Source organism: Homalodisca vitripennis, chromosome 4 (assembly GCF_021130785.1).
Source record: "Homalodisca vitripennis isolate AUS2020 chromosome 4, UT_GWSS_2.1, whole genome shotgun sequence".
NCBI lineage: Eukaryota > Metazoa > Arthropoda > Insecta > Hemiptera > Cicadellidae > Homalodisca > Homalodisca vitripennis.
The window spans coordinates 25859532-25872682 of record NC_060210.1 but is presented as its reverse complement, the minus strand read 5'-3'; the positions used below and the strand labels follow the sequence as shown (position 1 = coordinate 25872682).

The window sequence follows — 13151 nt, the reverse complement described above, 5'->3', positions numbered from 1 at the left end:
AATAATATTACGGTTTTCATATATCGCAGTGTAATATGATGTCAAATTTTAGGACACTGCGAACGCATTAGGCACTGATATTAACATTAGCTCAACCACTGCATAATTATGTAGAAATAAAATTTTCATATTTATCATCCTAAATTTCTATATTGAAATTTTATAACATATTTAATCAACTGGATCTAAAGATTGAATTATGTTATTTTAGTAAATATAATATATAACAAAAAGGTTAACGCTTTAGTTCAATGTTTTTTTCGTTGTGATTTATTACAAGTTGATCTGTGAAACAACGTAATGGATATAGTTTATTTAATCGCATGTAAATAATGACGTTACATACACCCATGGAAGAGACAACGCTTTATTAAATTCCACGTGTGGTGACAGAACTTTCTTCACTGACATTAACATTTTTATTTTACTCGTGCAGCGGGGAGGGGAGAGGCCGTGGCGCCGGCGCCGCAGAGGCTAGGCGTCGCTGGACGTGGTGGTGGCAGTAGACTCGCCGCGACGCTACTGTCAGCCACCCGCCACCGTCGTGACGCTCTCTACCACCGCTAGCCCGCTCCTTGTACTTGTTGCTCATCATTTTGCGGTGTTCACTCGTGTGCTCATTTTGTGATTCTTTCTCCAGCAGATCCTTCGTCGTGACGAGGCGGGAGGTAACTGTCAACATCTGCTCCACACGTAATTGTATCTGATTTATAAACATTTTAGCTCATATTATTCTGTAACAATATTTAATATATCCATAGTTCCATTATTTCATTGACAATTGTTCAAAACAATTTTTGCAAAGCCTTGTAGGACGATGATATTTACAGATGAACACCGTTTACTAAAATAACTGTTAACAACATGAAACCAGAGCAAAGTATGTAAGAAATTCTATTGTCATCCATTTCATTAGGAAACAAATGTATTAGGTACTTTTTCAAATTATCAAATCATAAAACAAAATTTTTATTTTAATACATTTATGACAATTTTAGCACCTATTATGATTCTTATTGTAAGAATATTTAATATATCCATAGTTCCATTCTTTCACTGATGATTGCTCAAAATCAAACTAATTTTGCAAAGCCTTGTAGGACGACTAAATTACAGTTTACTTAAATGACTGTTAACAAAAACATGAAACCAGATCAAAGTGTGTAAGCAAGTATATTGTTATTAATCCCATTAGGCCAAACTATTTTTTAAAATTATTATAACATGAAACTAATTTTAATCAGTGCGAAACCTTTAGAAAAAAAAACCCATACAAATTAACATAAAAAAATAATGTAAAAAAATTCACATGTAAGTGGTTAAATACAACATTATTTTTATTAAAAAACACCTCTAAATCACGTAAGACTCAACGAATAGATTAATTTATGATATCCTCGTACAAAAAATTTAATTATTGCATGATTGACTAAATGTATTTGATGGAGCACCTCCTCAAATAAGCAGGCAATGAAATTTACAGTTTTCACCGTACCGGCCGGTTTAGCCATCCATAACATTTAATTTTATTACAGATTCATTTAATTACCGGTACGAAAACAGTTTTTGAAGTATACATTTATATGTGTGGGTGTATACATGTATGGGTGTTTTGTCACTTATCCTCAAATTCTATAGTTTTGATATATCGATGATCGGGTGTACTGATATATTTCCTTTATGTGGAAATTTCATGCGCGTTTAGTTCACATACTGGTATTAAATACTGGCCTAATCATTTATTGAAATTACTATAGGGTTCGTTAATATTATATTTTAATTGAAAAGCATGGGAATGGAGGAGATGCTGAAACAATACGTGCACATAAAAAGTGTTATTTAACGAATCCTATAATTATTGTACCCAGAGTTTACGCATGTAAGAGAGATAAAGGTTGAAAACTATATTTTAAAATTCATATTCTGTAAAATATACGGTGTACGGAACTTAATAAGTAATGTACAGAAAGTAGCAATAATAAAAGTAATATCTAAATCTTATTGGATGGTGAATCCGAACCGCTTAATAATACAATGTACGAAACTAATTCATGTTTATCCGTAAATAAAACTTATAGATAACAATGGAGGACTGGTATATCCATTGGTACTATTGAACATTTATACAGGTTTTCTGTACAATTAATCTATAATATATACGTAAAAGTAAAAGATTATATGTTCATGCTTAAAACAATATTTGCGTGTACCAAAATACCCTTACTTAATACTAAACTAAATATCAATCCATGGGTCGTGTATTGGATGCTAGTAATGCACATTGAATAGCTATGTTAGCCGCCGGCGCGACGGTTCACGAAGCTATGTTGTTGTAGATTTTTCCCGACACAGAATATTAGAGGTACTTTACGGGAAACGTAGTTAATATAAGGATATTGACTGAAATTTTTGCTTGTTATTCCATTTGCGATAAAGTCCAGAAGTATATATATACTTCCACCATTTTCATTAATTACAGGCAATCATAAATTATATTGTAGCTTTTGCATAAAAGTCCAGTTTTTTAGTATTTGTGGCAATACCGTTCTCTTTTAACCGATTACTCATTTTTATCCATAATTACATAGATTCTGCAAAATAACTAATTAAATTGAAAATACTGTTATCGTGTTATTATTATACATTTGAGCGAGGATAGAGTTTTGTTAATATAAAGCGGAAATAAGTACAAATCCTACGATATATCCTTGAGGTACCATAGTTTTAATTATAAAAAAGTACCGTTACGGATAGTTCTTTTTCCGTAATGCTTACGGGCAGAACATTGTTATGTTCTGACAGTAAATTTTGACATATTAGGTGTTGAAATCGGAATGGACGACGTACTAGTAGCATGTTTATTGGCAGTCACTGAAGTTAAAAACAGACACATGAAGACTAATGTGGCTCAACGAGAGTTCCCTCGGCCCGAAGGCACAATGCCCGAGTGTAACGAACTTATGACTGATTAAACATTATGCAGATAATGTAGCTATGGTGAGAAGCTTTAATTCAATATGAATACTGAGTTTATCTCATGTTCACCTTCCTCTAAGCGCAGCGTAGAACACTCGATTGTGGAACTTATGATAAAATGGGAATACCTCTTCATCTTGAGTACACTATATTTTGTAGTCTAGGCATCTCTGATATCTAAATGACATTAGAAGTCCATTTTGAGCTTCTTCATCGCCGGATTGTTTAGGACTCTAGCCTGTGAAAGCGTCAGTTTCCTGACTGTGCACTAAGCCAAATGTGAACAGTATCAGAAACGATTTGTAGTGTTTGAGTGCCGCGGCGCAGTCGTCTGTTGTGAGAAATATCGTTTATGGAAATAATAATATATGACTAACTAACAGTGAGGACTCAAGTCTGTGAAAGCGTCAGCTTCCTGACTGTGCACTAAGCCAAATGTGAACAGTATCAGAAACGATTTGTAGTGTTTGAGGGCCGCGGCAAAGTCGTCTGTTGTGAGAAATATCGTTTATGGAAATAATAATATATGACTAACTAACAATGAGGACTTAAGTCTGTGAAAGCGTCAGTTTCCTGACTGTGCACTAAGCCAAATGTGAACAGTATCAGAAACGATTTGTAGTGTTTGAGGGCCGCGGCGCAGTCGTCTGTTGTGAGAAATATCGTTTATGGAAATAATAATATATGACTAACTAACAATGAGGACTCAAGTCTGTGAAAGCGTCAGTTTCCTGACTGTGCACTAAGCCAAATGTGAACAGTATCAGAAACGATTTGTAGTGTTTGAGGGCCGCGGCGCAGTCGTCTGTTGTGAGAAATATCGTTTATGGAAATAATAATATATGACTAACTAACAATGAGGACTCAAGTCTGTGAAAGCGTCAGTTTCCTGACTGTGCACTAAGCCAAATGTGAACAGTATCAGAAACGATTTTTAGTGTTTGAGGGCCGCGGCGCAGTCGTCTGTTGTGAGAAATATCGTTTATGGAAATAATAATATATGACTAACCAACAATGAGGACTCAAGTCTGTGAAAGCGTCAGTTTCCTGACTGTGCACTAAGCCAAATGTGAACAGTATCAGAAACGATTTGTAGTGTTTGAGGGCCGCGGCGCAATGGTCTGTTGTGAGAAATATCGTTTATGGAAATAATAATATATGACTAACTAACAATGAGGACTCAAATCTGTGAAAGCGTCAGTTTCCTGACTGTGCACTAAGACAAATGTGACCAGTATCAGAAACGATTTGTAGTGTTTGAGGGCCGCGGCGCAGTCCTCTGTTGTGAGAAATATCGTTTATGGAAATAATAATATATGACTAACCAACAATGAGGACTCAAATCTGTGAAAGCGTCAGTTTCCTGACTGTGTACTAAGACAAATGTGACCAGTATCAGAAACATTTTGTAGTGTTTGAGGGCCGCGGCGCAGTCGTCTGTTGTGAGAAATATCGTTTATGGAAATAATAGTATATGTCTAACTAACAATGAGGACTCTAGGCTGCGACACTAAACAGAAGTCTGTGCAATATCGGCTAGTGAGTTTCGTCAAAATTTTGACTTTAACATTTTAAATAAAACTTTAAGTAAGTGAACCTGTTGACTCTTCAAGCGCAGTCAGTGGACGTTGATGACAGTTTGGAACATAAGAATGAGAAGAAAGCGAGAGCGGACAAACACATGAGAGTAGGCACGTCTCCCCGCTCACTGTTCGAAATTCTGCACGGCTAAAGTACCAATGCCTTCAATATTTTCTGCAAGCACTGATAGCTCAGTGACTTCGCTTCGAATTTCAGTACGAGAGAATTTTGCTGCACAAATAATAAATAATCAAAGAAGCGTTTATGTAAATAGTTTTTAACCGAGTTTTACCTTTTGTTTATATTGATTACCTTAAACATCACTTAAACGTAAGGTTGTACGTAGTATACTAGGACGTAGGATTTAGTTTTTATATATGCATATAAGTGATTGTGTTTACACACATAATTTCGGAAAATTGTAAAAAAATTAATTTACGTTTTTACAAAGAAACTTAAATTATTGTAAAGTTCTTTGTCTAGTGCGGTTTCAAGGTCATGGTTATTAAATTACTATCCGAAATTCATTTTTCAATTAGATGATTCCAAGATAGGACATACCAATATCGTCATTCTTACCCGTTACCTATCGTTAGAGGTCATTTAATTTAATTGATTTATACCAGGTTCTAAATATTTTATCGATTCTGAAAGTGGCTTCTAGACATGTTTGAGTGTTTCTTATCGACCCAATCGTCTATGTTTGTCATTGTTGAAAACTAATTACTGCATGGTGTTTTCAATCGAGAGAAATAACGGTTGATAATAAATGTAATCTCTTCCTTCTCATGTATCTTGTGTCGGCAGTTTAAGGTTCTTCGTACTACATAAATATAATTATTGCACATACTTGAACATGTTTAGAATTACTACTCATCTACACGTACGTTGTCATTCAAGGTGTGATGTACACATTCAGGTTTTATATTTTGAAACTACCAGAATAGCCGTGCAAAATTTTCAAATTATTTCCAATATTCTAACTGAATAAAATCACAAAATTTAAGAGAAAAATTTTGTAACATTAAAACACAGTTTGATTTTTAATAATTCACTTTATAGAGACAAATTTATTCTTAAAAATTATTTTGGATTCTTAAAAACAATATTTTAATATTTTAGTTTTTATATTCGCGGGCAATATGCAAATAAATGTGTGAATATCCTATTACTTGGTACTAAAACATTTATATTAAAATCAATCTAAGTAACAACTACTAAATAAAATAAGAACTATATTATTATAATCACCATAAATATTTTTCAATTAAATTTTAAAATTAACATTTCCTCTTCGCTGCCGTAATGTATGTAATTTTCTTGCCTAAAAAGATCTTTTGCTGTGCTACTTAATATTAATATATTAGTTGTGTTTTCAAGCTGTGTAAGCTTGATTGGTTTTGAAAAGAAAATAATTCGAATATTGAATACAAACCTTGGATATTGCTTTAACTTGAAACAAGAAAATTCCACAGAAAATTGTTTTTTAAATGCCCTCAATAGTTAATTATTTTAAATTAAAAATATGAATACATTTGTTGATTTTTTTATTTCATGTACTTCAAATAAATTGATGCATTATTTCAAGACTAAATGCAATAAATTTGAATTTAAATTAAAAAATCAAAATCAAATTTCTTGCAGAGTAGGTTATACTAATTCATGCTATATCATTGGGTAGAACCTGACACTACGCAAAATGTGGCCCCTGAGGTAACCCCCTCCCCCCCCCCTCAACGACACTCAACGACGTCACTTCCCCGTGATCTCATTGTCTGCCCTTCTAGAACCCTTGAGTTCAACAGTAGACGATAAAGCAGCCCGCCCGCTTCCCTTCGCCATGTTTAAACGTTTTCTATGGTATGAACCAAACAATCACCTCAATTCCAGTAACACAAATTAATGCAAAAGCAATTTTTCGGTTTTTATAGTAAATTCTCATATGATATAAAACTCAGATATACTTAGTTAAATAAACACAAAAGTTAGAAGAAATTTGGGTATTGAAAATGTAAATATCTTCTTACAAACAGAGTTGGACAACTTAAAAAAAGTACAATTACAATTTTGTCATTATTTTTAATAATTTAAGTTTACATATCTGTATTCAAATTTTACAATTTTAAGGCTCATTTTTGGTTATTTTTTTATAGAGTTATTCCTACTGTTACGGGCGTTTATTCCTTTGTTCATTCACATCATAGCGCATAATTTGGATAAATTTATATTCATAGTGTGGAAAACTCTTTCTGTTATGTGCTACTGTGTCCATATTTTTTACGAAACCTAAATTGGTCCATGTGTGGGTAATTATAAGTAATCTTTGCATAAAAATTCTTTTAGAACTGTGAAAATGTATTTTCATATGCTTATTTTTGCTTTTTCGCCTTTTAATAATAATTGTACCAAATTAACAGTCTAAAAATCCGAATCGATAATGTGCATGGTTCTTGAACCTTATTGATTACGTAAAGTTGTGTTAAATTCATTCCTAACATTCATACAAAGTAATACTGTAGTTTATATAAATGTCTATATGTTTAATAACAATTTATTATAATAATCGTTAAGAGTAAGTAAAAAATATTACAAAAGAAATGAACACGTTTACATGTATTGTATATAAACGCTTTTAGCTTTGGAATTATTTTCTCTGTACTCCAGTAATCGTAAACTTTAATGTACTTACATTTATATATTACATGGAAACGGCTTCGTTAAGATATATTTAGAAAAAGAACATGGGAACTTTGTGTCTAATTCCACTTTGTATATGACATCACACGTAATTCTAATTAACGGCATGTCTCTAATTGATGTTTGTGTACACGTAACCTGTGAAAATGTGACTAGCTTTAGCAAGTTCGTGTAACCTGAGATTGTGGTGTGGGTCACTGTGTAAATACGTTACTCGGTTGCACATAGGCTGTCTGCCTCAGAGGATAGCTCTGTCAAGACTAGATGTTATAATAAAAACAAATTCAATATCTTCAGCAAATCGAAGGACACCTCCTAACAGAAAACTATTTGTGGTTACTGTTTTTTTAGGATTTGGTTTACGTATTCGTTTTCGATATAATAAGTCGAACACGGGTTGCAAATCATGGAATGTTTTCGATACAATAAGTCGAACACGGGTTGCAAATCATTGAATGTTTTCGATACAATAAGTCGAACACGGGTTGCAAATCATTGAATGTTTTCGATACAATAAGTCGAACACGGGTTGCAAATCATTGAATGTTTTCGATACAATAAGTCGAACACGGGTTGCAAATCATTGAATGTTTTCGATACAATAAGTCGAACACGGGTTGCAAATCATTGAATGTTTTCGATACAATAAGTCGAACACGGGTTGCAAATCATTGAATGTTTTCGATACAATAAGTCGAACACGGGTTGCAAATCATTGGATGTTTTCGATACAATAAGTCGAACACGGGTTGCAAATCATTGAATGTTTTCGATACAATAAGTCGAACACGGGTTGCAAATCATTGAATGTTTTCGATACAATAAGTCGAACACGGGTTGCAAATCATTGAATGTTTTCGATACAATAAGTCGAACACGGGTTGCAAATCATTGAATGTTTTCGATACAATAAGTCGAACACGGGTTGCAAATCATTGGATGTTTTCGATACAATAAGTCGAATACGGATTGCAAATCATTGAATGTTTTCCAAATAGTGAGGCATGATGTTTTGTTACTGTTCTTTTGTTTACTATAATTATTACAAACAAAATAGCAGAAAACAAACAATACTGAACCGAACTTTCATGCAAGAAAAGTGGGAATATTACTGCTACTAACAAAATTGTTATTGTTAACAAATATCAGTAACAAATACGACATTATGCGACTTACCATTGGCAACCTTATTTACTGAATTATTAGTAACCATGCGGGTAAATGCTAATTGTTTCTCAATTACATTTTAAAAATAAAAGTACCTATAACATAAGAAAAATAGGTTCAATGTTCTTTAATAACGATACAGTGTACAACAATATAAAACTACTTATTCATCGTAACATACGTGGCTTAAGGTCTAAGTTAGTATATCTCCCCTAATTCACCATAGTAATATTTTTGATGTAAGGTAAATCAATTTATTAGAATGTTTAATTTCTTTTTTACTTTTATTTGAAGCAACATATATTAACATATTATGTGTAGATGTAAACAATGAAAACATTACTATAAACAAATTATATTTATCTATTTTAAGATCGTGTCCATTAAAATTTCAAGGGGTAACTTCTATAGTAAAGTTTATAATAAATCCAAATAAAACTACTTTTAGACCCACGCCACTTGCTTTTCTTTAAATTTAAATGTCTTACGAAAATAAATCTAATTATTCATTAGAGTGGTTGATTTTATCCTTTAAGTAGAAAGTATTTAACAATTTAGACATTATTAGTGTTAATATCAACGCATAATTTAATTAATATATGTATAAGGGTTTCAAAGACAATAAAAAACACACATACATGCATACAGACAGAATACCAAAAACTTAAAAATCCAACAATATCTTCAATAGCTACGCTCATTAGTCTCGTTACAACGGTAGGTGTACACCAGCCTCAACAGCAAATGTCTGTAACTCACCAGTATCATTACAACTTTAGTTGTAAACGGACCTTAATAGCATCTGTATCTCACCAGTCATGTTCCAACGTCAAGTGTACACCAACTTCAAAGGCAACTGTAACTCGCCGCTCTCGTTACAACATTGGTTGTACACAAGCCTCGACGGCAACTGTAACTCACCGGTCTCAATGTTAGTTGTACGCCGACCTCGACCATTGCATCGAACGAGTACACCAGCCTCAATAGCAACTGTTACTCAACGGTCTCGTTACAATGTCAGGTGTACACCAGTTTCAACAGCAACTGTATTACACCAGTCTGTTACAACGTTATGTGTACACCTGCCTCAACAGCAACGTAACTCACCAGTCTCATTGCATCGAACGAGTACACCAGCTTCAATAGCAACTGTTACTCAACGGTCTCGTTACAATGTCAGGTGTACACCAGTTTCAACAGCAACTGTATTACACCAGTCTGTTACAACGTTATGTGTACACCTGCCTCAACAGCAACGTAACTCACCAGTCTCATTGCATCGAACGAGTACACCAGCCTCAATAGCAACTGTTACTCAACGGTCTCGTTACAATGTCAGGTGTACACCAGTTTCAACAGCAACTGTATTACACCAGTCTGTTACAACGTTATGTGTACACCTGCCTCAACAGCAACGTAACTCACCAGTCTCATTGCATCGAACGAGTACACCAGCCTCAATAGCAACTGTTACTCAACGGTCTCGTTACAATGTCAGGTGTACACCAGTTTCAACAGCAACTGTATTACACCAGTCTGTTACAACGTTATGTGTACACCTGCTTCAATAGCAACTGTACCTCACCAGTCTCGTTACAACATTAGTTGTACACCACCGAAAATAGAAACTGTAACTCACTAGTCTCATTGCATCGCAATGTGTACACCAGCCTCAATATAAAGTGTAACTCGCCGCTCTAGGTACTATGTTAGATGTACACAAGTTTGTTTTTCTTCCTTAATCTTCTCTTAACTTAAGTTAATATAATTATTTAAAATTATATTACAAAAATGAGATCTATATAATGCCATTAATCTAAACTGTACATGCAAAACAGCTTCCTTTTCTTTTTTCATATTGAGATTTTTTATTTGAAATGCATGGCCAATACAAAGCAAGAATGTTCCAATAAAGGAAATCCTGAAAGTGTGTGTGTTTTATATTAGAAAATGGAAATGTTTCTGAACGTACATTAGAATTTCAATTTATAATCTTTGTCCGAGACGATTTGTTGGGTGTGAAGAGTAGCATTGGTTCAAGGATAACATCAAACATCACTGACTCAATAACGTTGAGTTATATTACCTTGTAAACTCTTCACCTCACGCTTCCAGTTTTTGAGGTGTATTTCCATTTAGGCATGTACATAAACCCTATATGATATTATATAACGGATTCGAATAAAATGTTATGCAAGAATGACGAAAATATCCTTTTTGACAACTAAAGTACTAATAGTTTATTTATTATGGGATATACATGTTATCTAATTGATATCTAAAACAATCTAAACATAACTACTTTATAATTGCAAAATATTAAAATATGTTATATGTATTCCAGTTAACGTTTTACTTATTCTCGAAATTTATAAACATTTCAGTTGTGAATTTCTTTTGAAATTTTTACGCCAACCTATGTGGTTTGTGTATATATATATACACACAGATATTATGCAATATTAGACCTTATATTGAAACTTTTTAATTCATACAATGCATAGTTCATACGACATATTATCACACTAATTGAACAGTTCAACATAAACAATGCTAAATCCAACGGAGTTAAAGTAACCAACTCTGCAGCAGCGTCTTCGTAAACAAGAATACATTCTTAAACATAATAATAAAATGAAGCAAAACAGTTTCTGTTCCAGAGAGAAACTTTTAAATGTGGATTTCTGATTGAAGTTACAGATTATATATACTTAGAGATTTTATGTTTCTTTTAAAGAAAAGCTATAACTTTGATTGTTTACAAAACAAAACAAAAGTATAATCTATAATCGTAATATACTCGTGTAAAAAAAATTTATATGACTTTACTTTGACTCATCGATTGCATGAATGTTTGATCATGTACTTGTGCTTGTTATTTGTAATACATGACGTTATGAGCACCTACTGTATAATTATGCAACTTTGTTATTATATTTAGTTTTTTATGGATAAAGATGGAGGGATGGAATTCGGAACACCTTTCTTGGAAATAGAAGTGAACTTTTTAGTCACTGTTACAAATTTGCCCATTTCCCCAAAAAGATTTTAAGGGAGCTGCTAATTTAAATGTAAATGATTAATGTACAAATCCTGACTCAAGACTATTACAATCCAAATCCTGACTATACAAGATTACAGTACAAATCCTGACTATATACGATACAATGTACAAATCCTGACTACAAAATTAATGTACAAATCCTGACTATACAAGATTAAGTACAAATCCTGACTACATTTATTACAAATCCTGGCTATAAAAAAATTAATGTACAAATCCTAGCTATACAAGACTAACGAACAATTCTTGGCTATTCATAATTAATGTATAAAATCCTGACTATACAAGATTAATATACAAATCCTGACTACACAAGATTAAATGCACAAATCCTGACTATACAAGATTAATGTACAAATCCTGACTTAATACAAGATTAATATACAAATCCTGACTATACAAGATTAATGTACAAATCCTGACTACAATTAATGACTATACAAGATTAATATACAAATCCTGACTATACAATCTTACGTACAAATCCTGGCTTTAAAAAATTAATGTACAAATCCTAGCTATACAAGACTAACGAAACAATTCTTGGCTATTCATAATTAATGTATAAATCCTGACTATACAAGATTAATATACAAATCCTGACTACACAAGATTAATGCACAAATCCTGACTATACAAGACTAACGTACAAATCCTGACTATACAAAATTACCTTACAAATCCTGACTATACAAGACTAATGTACATGGCTATTCAAAATTAACGTTAAAATTCTGACTATACAAAATTAATATACAAATCCTGACTATACAATCTTACTATACAAATCCTGGCTATAAAAAATTAATGTACAAATCCTAGCTATACAAGACTAACGAACAATTCTTGGCTATTCATAATTAATGTATAAATCCTGACTATACAAGATTAATATACAAATCCTGACTACACAAGATTAATGCACAAATCCTGACTATACAAGACTAACGTACAAATCCTGACTATACAAAATTACCTTACAAATCCTGACTACACAAGATTAATGCACAAATCCTGACTATACAAGACTAACGTACAAATCCTGACTATACAAAATTACCTTACAAATCCTGCCTATACAAGACTAATGTACAAATCTTGGCTATTCAAAATTAACGTTAAAATTCTGACTATACAAAATTAATTTACAAATCCTGACCATACAATATTGACGTATAGATCCTTACTATACAAGATTAATTTACAAATCCTGAATAAACAAGATTAATGTACAAATCCTGTTTATACAAGATCAATATACAAATCCTGACTACACAAGATTAACGTACAAATCCTGACTATGCAATATTAGTGTACAAATACTGACTATAAAAAAATAAACGTACAAATCCTGGCTTTAAAAAATTAATGTACAAATCCTGGCTATAAAAGACTAATGTACAAATCTTGGCTATTCAAAATTTACGTACACATTCTGACTACACAAGATTAATTTACAAATCCTGACTATACAAGATTAATATACAAATCCTGAATATACAATATTACCGTACAATTCCTGGCTATAAAAAATTAATGTACAAATCCTAGCTATACAAGACTAACGAACAATTCTTGGCTATTCATAATTAATGTATAAATCCTGACTATACAAGATTAATATACAAATCCCGACTATACAAGATTAACGTACAAATCGTGACAA

The 13151-nt window shown here is 32.6% G+C and overlaps 1 protein-coding gene across 1 annotated transcript in view; it reads left to right on the top strand.

The window, feature by feature from the left end:
- Positions 1-490: 490 nt before the first annotated feature.
- LOC124359065 (prolactin-releasing peptide receptor) overlaps positions 491-13151 on the top strand; it is a 106354-nt gene continuing 93693 nt past the window's right edge. Inside the window, exon 1 of the mRNA XM_046811472.1 lies at positions 491-668. The gene's annotated coding sequence lies outside the window, so the exon portion shown is untranslated. The remainder of the gene's footprint in view (positions 669-13151) is intronic.